Below are 13590 nucleotides of genomic sequence, written 5' to 3'. Positions count from 1 at the left end.
CCCATTGCTCCTCTCTCATTGTGAATGGTCCCATTGCTCCTCTCTCACTGTGAATGACCCCATTGGTCCTCTCTCACTGTGAATGACCCCATTGCTCCTCTCTCGCTGTGAATGGCGGCGTTGCTCCTCTCTCACTGTGAATGACCCCATTGCTCCTGTCTCCATGTGAATGGCCCCATTGCTCCTCTCTCACTGTGAATGGCCCCATTGCTCCTCTCTCACTGTGAATGACCCCATTGCTCCTCTCTCACTGTGAATGGCGCCGTTGCTCCTCTCTCACTGTGAATGGTCCCATTGCTCCTCTCTCACTGTGAATGGCCCCATTGGTCCTCTCACTTGAATGGTCCCATTGCTCCTCTCTCACTCTGAATGGCCCCGTTTCTCCTCTCTCACTGTGAATGACCCCATTGCTCCTCTCTCACTGTGAATGGCGCCGTTGCTCCTCTCTCACTGTGGATGGACCCATTGCTCCTCTCTCACTGTGAATGGCGCCGTTGCTCTACGCTCACTGTGAATGACCCCATGGCTCCTCTCTCACTCCGAATGGCCCCATTGCTCCTCTCACTGTGAATGGCCCTATTGCTCCTCTCTCACTGTGAAGGGCCCTATTGCTCCTCTCACTCCAAATGTCCCCATTGCTCCTCCCTCATTCTGAATGGCCCCATTGCTCCTCTCTCACTGTGAATGGCCCCATTGCTCCTCTCTCACTGTGAATGGCCCCATTGATCCTCTCTCACTGTGAATGGCCCCATTGCTCCTCTCTCACTGTGAATGGCCCCATTGCTCCTCTCTCACTGTGAATGGCCCCATTGCTCCTCTCTCACTGTGAAAGTCCCATTGCTCCTCTCTCATTGTGAATGGCCCCATTGCTCCTCTCTCACTGTGACTGGCCCCATTGCTCCTCCCTCATTCTGAATGGCCCCATTGCTCCTCTCTCACTGTGAATGTCCCATTGCTCCTCCCTCGTTCTGAATGGCCCCATTGCTCCTCTCTCACTGTGAATGGCCCCATTGCTCCTCTCTCACTGTGAATGGCCCCATTGCTCCTCTCTCACTGTGAATGGCCCCATTGCTCCTCTCTCACTGTGAATGTCCCATTGCTCCTCTCTCATTGTGAATGGCCCCATTGCTCCTCTCTCGCTGTGAATGGCCCCGTTGCTCCTCTCTCACTGTGAATGGCCCCATTGATCCTCTCTCACTGTGAATGGCCCCATTGCTCCTCTCTCACTCCGAATGGCCCCATTGCTCCTCTCTCACTGTGAATGGCCCCATTGCTCCTCTCTCGCTGTGAATGGCCCCATTGCTCCTCTCTCACTGTGAATGGCCCCATTGCTCCTCTATCACTGTGAATGGCCAGATTGCTCCTCTCTCACTGTGAATGGCCCCTTTTCTCGTCTCTCACTGGGAATGGTCCCATTGCTCCTCTCTCACTGTGAATGACCCCATTGGTCCTCTCTCACTGTGAATGACCCCATTGCTCCTCTCTCACTGTGAATGGCGCCGTTGCTCCTCTCTCACTGTGAATGACCCCATTGCTCCTGTCTCCATGTGAATGGCCCCATTGCTCCTCTCTCACTGTGAATGGCCCCATTGCTCCTCTCTCACTGTGAATGGACCCATTGCTCCTCTCTCACTGTGAATGGCCCCATTGCTCCTCTCTCACTGTGAATGACCCCATTGCTCCTCTCTCACTGTGAATGGCGCCGTTGCTCCTCTCTCACTGCGAACGGCCCCATTGATCCTCTCTCACTGTGAATGACCCATTGCTTCTCTCTCACTGTGAAAAGCCCCATTGCTCCTCTCACTGTGAATGGCCCCATTGCTCCAGGCTCACTGTGAATGACCCATTGCTCCTCTCTCACTGTGAATGGCCCCATTGCTCCTGTCTCGCTGTGAATGGCCCCATTGCTCCTCTCCCTGTGAATGACCACATTGCTCCGCTCTCACTGTGAATGGCCCCATCGCTCCTCTCTCACTGTGAATGTCCCATTGCTCCTCTCTCACTGTGAATGGCCCTATTGCTCCTCTCTCACTGTGAATGGTCCCATTGCTCCTCTCTCACTGTGAATGGTCCCATTGCTCCTCTCTCACTGTGAATGGTCCCATTGCTCCTCTCTCACTGTGAATGGCCCCATTGGTCCTCTCACTTGAATGGCCCCATTGCTCCTCTCTCACTCTGAATGGCCCTGTTTCTCCTCTCTCACTGTGAATGGCCCCATTGCTCCTCTCTCACTGTGAATGGCCCCATTGCTCCTCTCTCACTGTGAAGGACCCCATTGCTCCTCTCACTGTGAACGGCCCCATTGCTCCTCTCTCACTTTGAATGACCCATTGCTCCTCTCTCACTTTGAATGACCCATTGCTCCAGGCTCACTGTGAATGGCTGCCTTGCTCCCCTCTCACTGTGAATGTCCCCATTGCTCCTCTCTCACTGTGGATGGACCCATTGCTCCCATCTCTGTGAGTGGCCCCATTGCTCCAGGCTCACTGTGAATGGCCCCATTGCTCCTCTCTCACTGTGAATGGCGCCGTTGCTCTACGCTCACTGTGAATGACCCCATGGCTCCTCTCTCACTCCGAATGGCCCCATTGCTCCTCTCACTGTGAATGGCCCCATTGCTCCTCTCTCACTGTGAATGGCCCCATTACTCCTCTCTCACTGTGAATGTCCCATGGCTCCTCTCACTGTGAATGGCCCATGGCTCCTCTCACTGTGAATGGTCCCATTGCTCCTCTCTCACTGTGAATGGCCCCATTGATCCTCTCTCACTGTGAATGGCCCCATTGCTCCTCTCTCACTGTGAATGGCCCCATTGCTCCTCTCTCATTGTGAATGGCCCCATTGCTCCTCTCTCGCTGTGAATGGCCCCATTGCTCCTCTCTCACTGTGAATGGCCCCATTGCTCCTCTCTCACTGTGAATGGCCCCATTGCTCCTCTCTCACTGTGAATAGCCCCATTGCTCCTCTCTCACTCCGAATGGCCCCATTGGTCCTCTCACTGTGAATGGCCCCATTGCTCCTCTCTCACTGTGAATGGCCCCATTGCTCCTCTCTCACTGTGAAGGACCCCATTGCTCCTCTCACTGTGAACGGCCCCATTGCCCCTCTCTCACTTTGAATGACCCATTGCTCCTCTCTCACTTTGAATGACCCATTGCTCCAGGCTCACTCTGAATGGCTGCCTTGCTCCCCTCTCACTGTGAATGTCCCCATTGCTCCTCTCTCACTGTGGATGGACCCATTGCTCCTAAATCACTGTGAATGGCCCCATTGCTCCCATCTCTGTGAGTGGCCCCATTGCTCCAGGCTCACTGTGAATGGCCCCATTGCTCCTCTCTCACTCCGAATGGCCCCATTGCTCCTCTCACTGTGAATGGCCCTATTGCTCCTCTCTCACTGTGAAGGGCCCTATTGCTCCTCTCACTCCAAATGTCCCCATTGCTCCTCTCTCACTGTGAATGGCCCCATTGCTCCTCTCTCACTGTGAATGGCCCTATTGCTCCAGGCTCACTGTGAATGGCCCCATTGCTCCTCTCTCACTGTGAAAGGCCCCATTGCTCCTCTCTCACTGTGAATGGCCCCATTGCTCCTCTCTCACTGTGAATGGTCCCTTTGCTCCTCTCTCACTGTGAATGGCCCCATTACTCTAGGCTCACTGTGAATGGCCCCATTGCTCCTCTCTCACTGTGAATGGCCCCATTGCTCCTCTCTCACTGTGAATGGCCCCATTGCTCCTGTCTCCATGTGAATGGCCCCATTGCTCCTCTCTCACTTTGAATGGCACCATTGCTCCTCTCTCACTGTGAATGACCCCATTGCTCCTCTCTCACTGTGAATGGCCCCATCGCTCCTCTCTCACTGTGAATGGCCCCATCGCTCCTCTCTCACTGTGAATGGCCCCATTGCTCCTCTCTCACTGTGAATGACCCCATTGCTCCTCTCTCACTGTGAATGGCCCCATTGCTCCTCCCTCACTGTGAATGGCCCCATTGCTGCTGTCTCGCTGTGTATGGCCCCATTGCTCCTCTCTCACTGTGAATGGCCCCATTGCTCCTCTCTCACTGTGAATGACCCCATTGCTCCTCTCTCACTTTGAATGGCCCCATTGCTCCTCTCTCACTGTGAATGACCCCATTGCTCCTCTCTCACTGTGAATGGCCCCATCGCTCCTCTCTCACTGTGAATGGCCCCATCGCTCCTCTCTCACTGTGAATGGCCCCATTGCTCCTCTCTCACTGTGAATGACCCCATTGCTCCTCTCTCACTGTGAATGGCCCCATCGCTCCTCTCTCACTGTGAATGGCCCCATCGCTCCTCTCTCACTGTGAATGGCCCCATTGCTCCTCTCTCACTGTGAATGACCCCATTGCTCCTCTCTCACTGTGAATGGCCCCATCGCTCCTCTCTCACTGTGAATGGCCCCATCGCTCCTCTCTCACTGTGAATGGCCCCATTGCTCCTCTCTCACTTTGAATGCCCCATTGCTCCTCTCTCACTGTGAATGGCCCCATTGCTCCTCTCTCACTGGGAATGGCCCCATTGCTCCTCTCTCATTGTGAATGGCCCCATTGCTCCTCTCTCACTGTGAATGGCCCTGTTGAAGAAATGTAATTCAATTAAATCGTAGTTTGGGAGTCACAAACATGACTCAGTGGAATTCTCCGCTGGCCAGATCCTCCGGTCTGCTGGCAGTACCTCCGCGCCTGTGGGTTTCCTGGCAGCATGGGGTTCCCCATTGACCAGCTGTGGGAACAGAGAATCCCGCTGCCGGCCGGGACGCTTCTCACAGGAAAACACGGCTGGTGGGCCGGAGAATCCCGCTGCCGGCCGGGACGCTCCTCACAGGAAAACACGGCTGGTGGGCCGGAGAATCCCGCTGCCGGCCGGGACGCTCCTCACAGGAAAACACGGCTGGTGTGCCGGAGAATCCCGCTGCCGGCCGGGACGCTCCTCACAGGAAAACACGGCTGGTGGGCCGGAGAATCCCGCTGCCGGCCGGGACTGTCCTCACAGGAAAACACGGCTGGTGGGCCGGAGAATCCCGCTGCCGGCCGGGACGCTCCTCACAGGAAAACACGGCTGGTGGGCCGGAGAATCCCGCTGCCGGCGGGGACTCTCCTCAGAGGAAAACACGGCTGGTGGGCCGGAGAATCCCGCTGCCGGCCGGGACTCTCCTCACAGGAAAACACGGCTGGTGGGCCGGAGAATCCGCCCATGTTGTTGTAGCTTTTTCTCTTGCTGTCATGAGGAGAATCACAAGAACGCCAATGTCAAGGGAAGCAACAACTTTAGGCTGGGTGAGAAGAGGGTGCTGATTGGTTGGTCCGTGGAAATTGACAGTATTTAGCATGCTTTAACTGGTGAGCTTCGGTTAACCTGGGAAACCCGTGAATCGAATGGTCCTCAAAAATCAATGTCACTTTGACTCCAATTGAACGATAACGAATGTTCATTTCTCGTGCTGCCTCTCTCAAAGTACTGCAGCAAATACTGGAAATTGATTGGTGGACTTTGCCGCCAGTTTCGCCCCTTTAATTCCCCAGCCACTCAAAAGCTGCGCACTCTGTCATAATGTACACATTAGTATATGATGGTGCACAGACAGACATTGATTGACACACAGGATGACCAATGAACGCACAGAACACAGCAGCCAATCACCAGACAGGACTGCAGAAAAGTGTGAGGTGATTCATTTTGGAAGGAATAACAGGAAGACAGAGTACTGGGCTAATGGTACGATTCTTGGTAGTGTGGACGAGCAGAGAGATCTCGGTGTCCATGTCCATAGATCCCTGAAAGTTGCCACCCAGGTTGAGAGGGTTGTTAAGAAGGCGTACGGTGTGTTAGCTTTTATTGGTAGAGGGATTGCGTTTAGGAGCCATTAGGTCATGTTGCAGTTGTACAAAACTCTGGTGCAACCGCATTTCGAGTATTGCGTGCAGTTCTGGTCGCCACATTATAGGAAGGATGTGGAAGCATTGGAAAGGGTACAGAGGAGATTTACCAGGATGTTGCCTGGTATGGAGGGAAGATCTTATGAGGAAAGGCTGAAGGACTTGAGGCTGTTTTCGTTAGAGAGTAGAAGGTTAAGAGGTGACTTAATTGAGGCATACAAGATGATCAGAGGATTAGATAGGGTGGACATTGAGAGCCTTTTTCCTCAGATGGTGATGTCAGCATGAGGGGACATAGCTTTAAATTGAGGGGAGATAGATATAGGGCAGATGTCAGAGGTAGGTTCTTTACCCAGAGAGTAGTAAGGGCGTGGAATGCCCTGCCTGCAACAGTAGTGGACTCACCAACACTAAACGCATTCAAATGGTCATTGGATAGGCATATGGACGATAAGGGAATAGTGTAGAGGGACTTTAGAGGGTTTTCACAGGACGGCACAACATCGAGGGCCGAAGGGCCTGTACTGCGCTGTAATGTTCTATGTTCTATATGTTCTAGGACACGGCCACTATAAAGCCAGAGGGCACTAGTTTTCCCGCTCTCTGGGGATGCAGCCTCTGAGACAGTCAGTGCCCATGAGCAACAACTAGAACATACACCATGTGGTAGTAAGATAGTCTGGTCAGGTTAGCCTCAGGTCTCCAGTCAACTCAGCATAGTGTCAACCCACAGTTAAAGTATGTATGATAGTTAAGAGTTCAATAAAATAGAGTTGCATTTCTTCAAGTGTTGGAAGCCTGTCTCTCTCACTGCTACAGTAAACGCAGTCCTCGCAGACCCAGCTTACCCAACACATCACACTCCTCTCTACCTTATTCAAATTGGAGTGTCTGCCAATTTCAGAGGGATCAGCACCGAATTGTTGGGAGTGAGTGCAAACCTACGCCAACAGCCATCCGTGTTTCAGTTGTGGCATCTATTATATCTCTTTAAACTGTGCCCAAAAGCTGAATATTCAGATCAAGACCTAAAATCCGTGCAGTCCAGGTGTCTGTTAATTGTCAGCTATTACCTGCACTGAGTCTGCTCTGTGCCTGCATCTTATCGCTGTAAACGTCATTCCATTTAACAGTAACAGAGAACAGCTGGCAACTAACTGAAAAAGCATGTGCAAAAGCGAAGAGAATCTTTCGTACCTGTGTTCATGTTTCTGCATTCTATCGAGCACACCAGAGGGAAATAACATGTTGAAAGACAGGATTTGATGTGGAGTTAAAGCAGGTCTGTCAATCAATTGTGATTAAAATCCAATGTGACTGACAGTGCAAATGAGCTTCAACAATCACAGCCCTGGAACCTGGTTAATCACTGAATACTCACGGAGTGCACAGCTCCATACGTTTGGCACCAAGTGGGTATGAGATGCGATGGGACACTCCAGCACCTTGTCCAGGGACGGGTTGCTGTGTAATTTCAAAATGGCAAAGAGGAAGATTTAATCATTTTCATCAATTTCTGAAGAAAATGCCCAACTAAACAATTCCTGTCCTCAAGCAACCAATCTCACACTGTCACTCTGACACACTCCCCAAACACTCACTCTGACACACTCCCAAACACTGTCACTCCGACCCACACCCAAACACTCACTCTGACACACTCCCTGAGCACTCACTCTGACACACTCCCAAACATTCACTCTGACACACTCCCTAAACACTGTCACTCTGACACACTCCCTAAACACTGTCACTCTGACACACTCCCTAAACACTGTCACTCTGACACACTCCCTAAACACTGTCACTCTGACACACACCCAAACACTCACTCTGACACTCTCCCCAAACACTCACTCTGACACTCTCCCCAAACACTCACTCTGACACACTCCCAAACACTCACTCTGACACACTCATGAACACTCACTCTGGCACACTACTGAACACTCACTCTGACACACTCCCAAACATTCACTCTGACACACTCCCTAAACACTGTCACTCTGACACACTCCCTAAACACTGTCACTCTGACACACTCCCTAAACACTGTCACTCTGACACACTCCCTAAACACTGTCACTCTGACACACACCCAAACACTCACTCTGACACACTCCCAAACACTCACTCTGACACTCTCCCCAAACACTCACTCTGACACACTCCCAAACACTCACTCTGACACACTCATGAACACTCACTCTGGCACACTACTGAACACTCACTCTGACACACTCCCAAACACTCAGTCTGACACACTCCCAAACACTCACTCTGAAACGCTGCTGAACACTCACTCTGACACTTTCTAAAACACTCACCCTGACACACTCACTAAACACTCACTCTGACACACTCTCAAACACTGTCACTCTGACATACTCCTAAACACTCACTCTGACACACTCCTAAACACTCACTCTGACACACTCCTAAACACTCACTCTGACACACTCTCAAACACTCACTCTGACACACTCCCAAACACTCACTCTGACACACTCCCAAACACTCACTCTGACACACTCCCTAAACACTGTCACTCTGACACACTCCCTAAACACTGTCACTCTGACACACTCCCTTAACACTGTCACTCTGACACACTCCCTAAACACTGTCACTTCGACTCACTCCCAAACACTCACTCTGACACACTCCCAAACACTCACTCTGGCACACTCCCAAACACTCACTCTGACACACTCCCTGTGGTAGTATGACTAGAGGTACTGCGGTACCTGGGAGTGTGAGCTGCTACTGGTGAAGAAGGTTCGCTGCCCATTGGCCCAAGTGTTGGCTTCTCATTGGTCGAGAGGAAGGTAGCTCTGCCTACGAAGCGGAGTATAAGATACCGTGTTTCCCAGAAGCCGTCGTTCTTTCTGTACTCCTGCTGCTGGGCACACTTCTTGGAGATTAAAGCCTTTGATTCGGAGTAATCCTTCGTTTCTGTGTTCATTAATCGCGCATCAATTTAATCTACAAGATTTTAAATTATGGAGCTCCGCATCAAGCCGGAGTGTTTACGACTCAGCTCTCACGCAGCGAATGCAACAGCCACATTCAAGCACTGGCTGGCTTGTTTCAACAGCTACCTTAGTACGGCGGAAAACGTTCCGACGAAGGATCAGAAACTACACATCCTCCACTCGTGCATCGGCACTGCCATCTACACGCTCATCGAGGACACGACCGACTACGACGCAGCCATGGACCTGCTCAAAGGAAACTTCGTCCGGCCGGTAAATCAAGTCTACGCTCGGCACTTACTAGCCACAAGGCAGCAGATCCCTGGTGAGTCACTGGACGATTTTTACCGTGCCCTCCTTGTACTGGGGAGGAACTGCGGCTGCCCACAAGTGTCTGCTAATGAGCACATGGAACTCCTCATCCGAGACGCCTTTCTTGCAGGCATGCAGTCCCCACAGATCCGTCAGAGACTATTAGAAAGAGAAACCTTGAGCCTCACGGAGGCACGGTCCCTCGCTACCTCCCGAGATGTCGCAAACAGAAACGCACGCTCATACACCCCCGACCGCACGGCAGCCCCTGGGCAGCATAGAACGCAGCCCACGGACTTGGACTCCCCCCAGGCCTGCGCCGCAGGGCGCCCCGAAAAACCCGCGGGGCTCCGCAGCTATTTTTGCGGCCAGGCGAAGCACCCCCGACAACGTTGCCCAGCCCATTCTGCAACCTGCAAGGGCTGTGGGAAGAAAGACCACTTTGTGGCCGTCTGCCAGGCCAAGGCGGTTGCTGCGGCCCCGGGCAGCGACTGTGGGACTCCCCCTTCTTTCTCTCTAGGGGCCCCGTGCAGCCCGCGGACCTCGCTGCCCCCATCCCCCAACCTCTGGGCGCCGCTATTTTACGCCTCCGATGCCATGTGCGACCCCCGGGCGCCGCCCTTTTATGCCTCCAATGCCACGTGCGACCCCCGGGCGCCACCATTTTGTTCACCCCTCACCATGTGCGACCGACAGGCACCACCATCTTGGATCGGCTCCGAGGACCCCGCAGGTGACTACTCACTGCCCGATGAAGACTCCGACTATCTGCCACAACTTGCTTCAGTCACTCTGGACAGTCTCAACCCCGCACCCACTCTACGGCAACAACAAGGATACTGCTCAACGGGCATGAGACGACCTGCCTGTTGGACTCCGGGAACACGGACAGTTTCGTCCACCCCACCACGGTAAGACACTGCGCTCTCCCTGTCTACCCGGTCAAGCAAACAAATCGCCCTGGCCTCTGGCTCCCATTCAGTGCAGATCACGGGGTGTTGTATAGCGGACCTCACGGTCCAGGGCAGGGATTAAAAAAATTACAGACTCTACGTCCTCCTCCACCTCTGCGCGGCCGCACTCCTGGAGTGAGACTTCTCATGTAACCTCCAGAGTCTAACATTTAAATTTGGCGGCCCTATGCCTTCCCTCACTGTCTGCAGCCTCGCGACCCTCAAGGTCAATCCCCCGTCCTTGTTTGCAAACCTCACCCCGGATTGCAAACCTGTCGTCACCAGGAGCCGACGGTACAGTGTCCAGGACCGGACCTTCAGCAGGTCCGAGGTCCAACGGCTTATGAAGGAAGGGGTCATCAAGGCTAGTAACAGCCCTTGGCGAGCACAAGTTCCGGAGAGAAGAATAGGATGGTCATAGACTACAGTCAGACCATCAACAGGTTTACGCAGCTGGACGCGTACCCTCTCCCCCGTATATCCAACCTGGTCAACAGGATCGCGCAGTACAAGGTCTTCTCCACGGTGGACCTCAAGTCTGCCTACCACCAGCTCCCCATCCACGCAAGCAATCGCAAGTACACTGCCTTCGAAGCGGACGGGCGGCTCTACCATTTTTTAAGGGTTCCCTTCGGTGTCACAAACGGGGTCTCAGTCTTCCAAAGATAGATGGACAGAATGGTCAACCAATACGGTTTACGGGCAACCTTCCCGTATCTCGATAATGTCACCATCTGCGGCCATGATCAGCAGGACCACGACACCAATCTCTGCAAATTCCCCCAAACCGCAAAGCTCCTGAATCTGACTTACAACAAGGACAAATGCATGTTTAGCACCGACCGTCTAGCCATCCTCGGCTATGTAGTGCGAAATGGAGTGATAGGCCCCGAACCGGAACGCATGCGCCCCCTGATGGAGCTCCCCCTCCCCCACTGCCCCAAAGCTCTCAAGCGCTGCCTCGACCTTTTCTCAAATTACGCCCAGTGGGTTCCCAATTACGCCGACAAAGCCCGTCCCCTCATCCAAACAGCCATGTTCCCCCTGTCGATGGAGGCCTGCCAGGCCTTCAGCCGCATCAAAGTGGATATTGCAAATGCCACGATGCGCACTATCGCGAGTCCCTCCCCTTCCAGGTCGAGAGCGCTGTGTCCGATGTAGCTCTGGCAGCCATTCTCAACCAAGCGGGCAGGCCCGTGGCCTTCTTCTCCCGTACCCTCCATGCTTCCAAAATCCGCCACTCCTCGGTCGAGAAGGAAGCTCAGGCCATAGTAGAAGCTGTGCGACATTGGAGGCACTGTCTGGCTGGCAGGAGGTTCATCCTCCTCACAGACCAACGGTCAGTAGTCTTCATGTTTGACAACGCACAGGGGGCCAAGATAAAGAACGACAAGATCTTGCGGTGGAGGATTGAGTTGTCCACCTACAACTACAACATCTTGTATCGTCCTGGGAAGCTAAACGAGCCTCCCGATGCCCTGTTCCGCGGCACCTGTGCCAATGCACAGGTGGACTGCCTTCGATCCCTCCACGCGAACCTCTGCCACCCGGGGGTCACCCGCTTCTTTCACTTTGTAAAGACCCGCAACCTGCCCTACTCCATCGAGGAGGTCAAGACAGTCACTAGGGGCTGCCACATCTGCGCGGAGTGCAAGCCGCACTTCTACCCTCCCAAAAAAACACATCTGATAAAGGCTTCCCGCCCCTTTGAACGCCTCAGCATGGATTTCAAAGGTCCCCCCCCCTACCAACCGCAACACGTACTTCCTCAATGTGATTAACGAGTACTCCCGCTTTCCATTCGCCATCCCCTGCCCCGACATGACCACACCCACCATCATTAAAGCCCGACACAGCATTTTCTCCCTGTTCGGATTCCCCGCGTACATCCACAGCGATAGGGGGTCCTCCTTTATGAGTGACGAACTGCCTCAATTCCTGCTCAGCATGGGCATTGACTCAAGCAGGACGACCAGTTACAACCCCTGGGGTAACGGACAGGTCGGGAGGGAGAACGGTACGGTCTGGAAGACCGTCCTGTTGGCCCTATGGTCCAGAAATCTCCCAGTCTCCCGCTGGCACGAGGTCCTCCCAGCCGCCCTCCACTCAATCCAGTCACCACTTTGCACATCTACCAATCAAACGCCTCATGAACACCTTCTTGTCTTCCCCAGGAAGTCTTCCTCAGGGAGCCTGCTCCCGACCTGGCTGGCTGCCCCCGGGCCCATCCTGCTCCAGAAAAATTGATGCGCGATCAATGAACACAGAAGCGAAGGAGTAGTCCGAATCGAAGGCTTTAATCTACAAGAAGTGTGCCCAGCAGCAGGAGTACAAAAAGAACGATGGCTGCTGGGAAACACGGGTTCTTATACTCCGCCTTGTAGGAGGAGCTACCTTCCTCTCGACCAATGAGAAGACAACACTTGGGCCAATGGGCAGCGAGTCTTCTACACCAATAGCAGCTCACACTCCCAGGTACCATAGTACCTCTAGTCCTACTACCACACTCCCTAAACACTGTCACTCTGACACACTCCGTAAACACTGTCACTCTGACACATTCCTAAACACTGTCACTCTGACACACTCCCAAACACATACTCCGACACACTCCCCAAACACTGTCACTCTGACGCACTCCCTTGTTAGGACTCCCTGGGCGAGTGTACGGTCAAATTCCAGCCCCACAGACCCCGGAGTCCCAACACAAATGAATTAACCAATAATTTGTGTATTTTCCTGAGATCCTTAACCCTTGACTTCTCCAATGTGTTACTAGCACCAGATTTATAAGTAAAACAATTAAAAGCTGTTTATTTATAACAAGACTAAAAGATGAACATCTAAGGAAATAATGGAACAATGGCCGACTAATCTAACTATTCCCAAAACCCTGATCCACCCTGGATCCAGACAAAACAAGACAGGCACATGGTGGGAGTAGGAAAGGACAAAAAGTAACAGGATTAAAAGGTGTGAGATGGTTCTTTGCTGCTGAAGTAGTGGTCTTTTTAGCCTATTGGTGGTCTTTAACCAGAACCTGCAGGCTATAGAATGCTCTCTGGTAAGTTATTTTCACTGTTAACAAGCGGTGTTTTCACACTGAGAAATCCGCCTTTCAAACAGAGTTTTTACCCTTTCCCCGACCTGGCCTTTTTAGACAGCTTCGCTTCTTAAGCCACACACTAGTCTATCTCTCATGGTGTCGTTCAAGACATCTCTAAATTCATAGGGCGAGATTCTCCAATAATGGGGCTATGTCCCCAGGCTGGCGTGAAAAGCGGCGCCAACCACTCCGCCGTCAACGGTCCCCGATAATGGGGAATTCCCCCCTTCCTAGGGGGCTAGGTCGGCGCCGCAGTGGTCCCCACTGCTCCAGCTGATGCAGAACAGCTGATGTGATTCATTGCATGCGTGCTACGGCCGGTGTATTTCCGCGCATGTGGGGGTTCC

At 53.0% G+C, this 13590-nt stretch overlaps 1 long non-coding RNA gene across 1 annotated transcript in view; it reads right to left on the bottom strand.

Annotated features, from left to right (window-relative positions):
- LOC119954410 overlaps window positions 1-7362 on the bottom strand; it is a 94048-nt gene extending 86686 nt beyond the window's left edge. Inside the window, exon 1 of the long non-coding RNA XR_005458239.1 lies at window positions 7279-7362. This is a non-coding gene — a long non-coding RNA (uncharacterized LOC119954410). The remainder of the gene's footprint in view (window positions 1-7278) is intronic.
- Between the last annotated feature and the right edge of the window lie 6228 nt (window positions 7363-13590).

Source organism: Scyliorhinus canicula, chromosome 19, assembly GCF_902713615.1.
Source record: "Scyliorhinus canicula chromosome 19, sScyCan1.1, whole genome shotgun sequence".
Classification (NCBI taxonomy): domain Eukaryota; kingdom Metazoa; phylum Chordata; class Chondrichthyes; order Carcharhiniformes; family Scyliorhinidae; genus Scyliorhinus; species Scyliorhinus canicula.
This window is presented reverse-complemented; position numbering and strand designations above follow the sequence as displayed.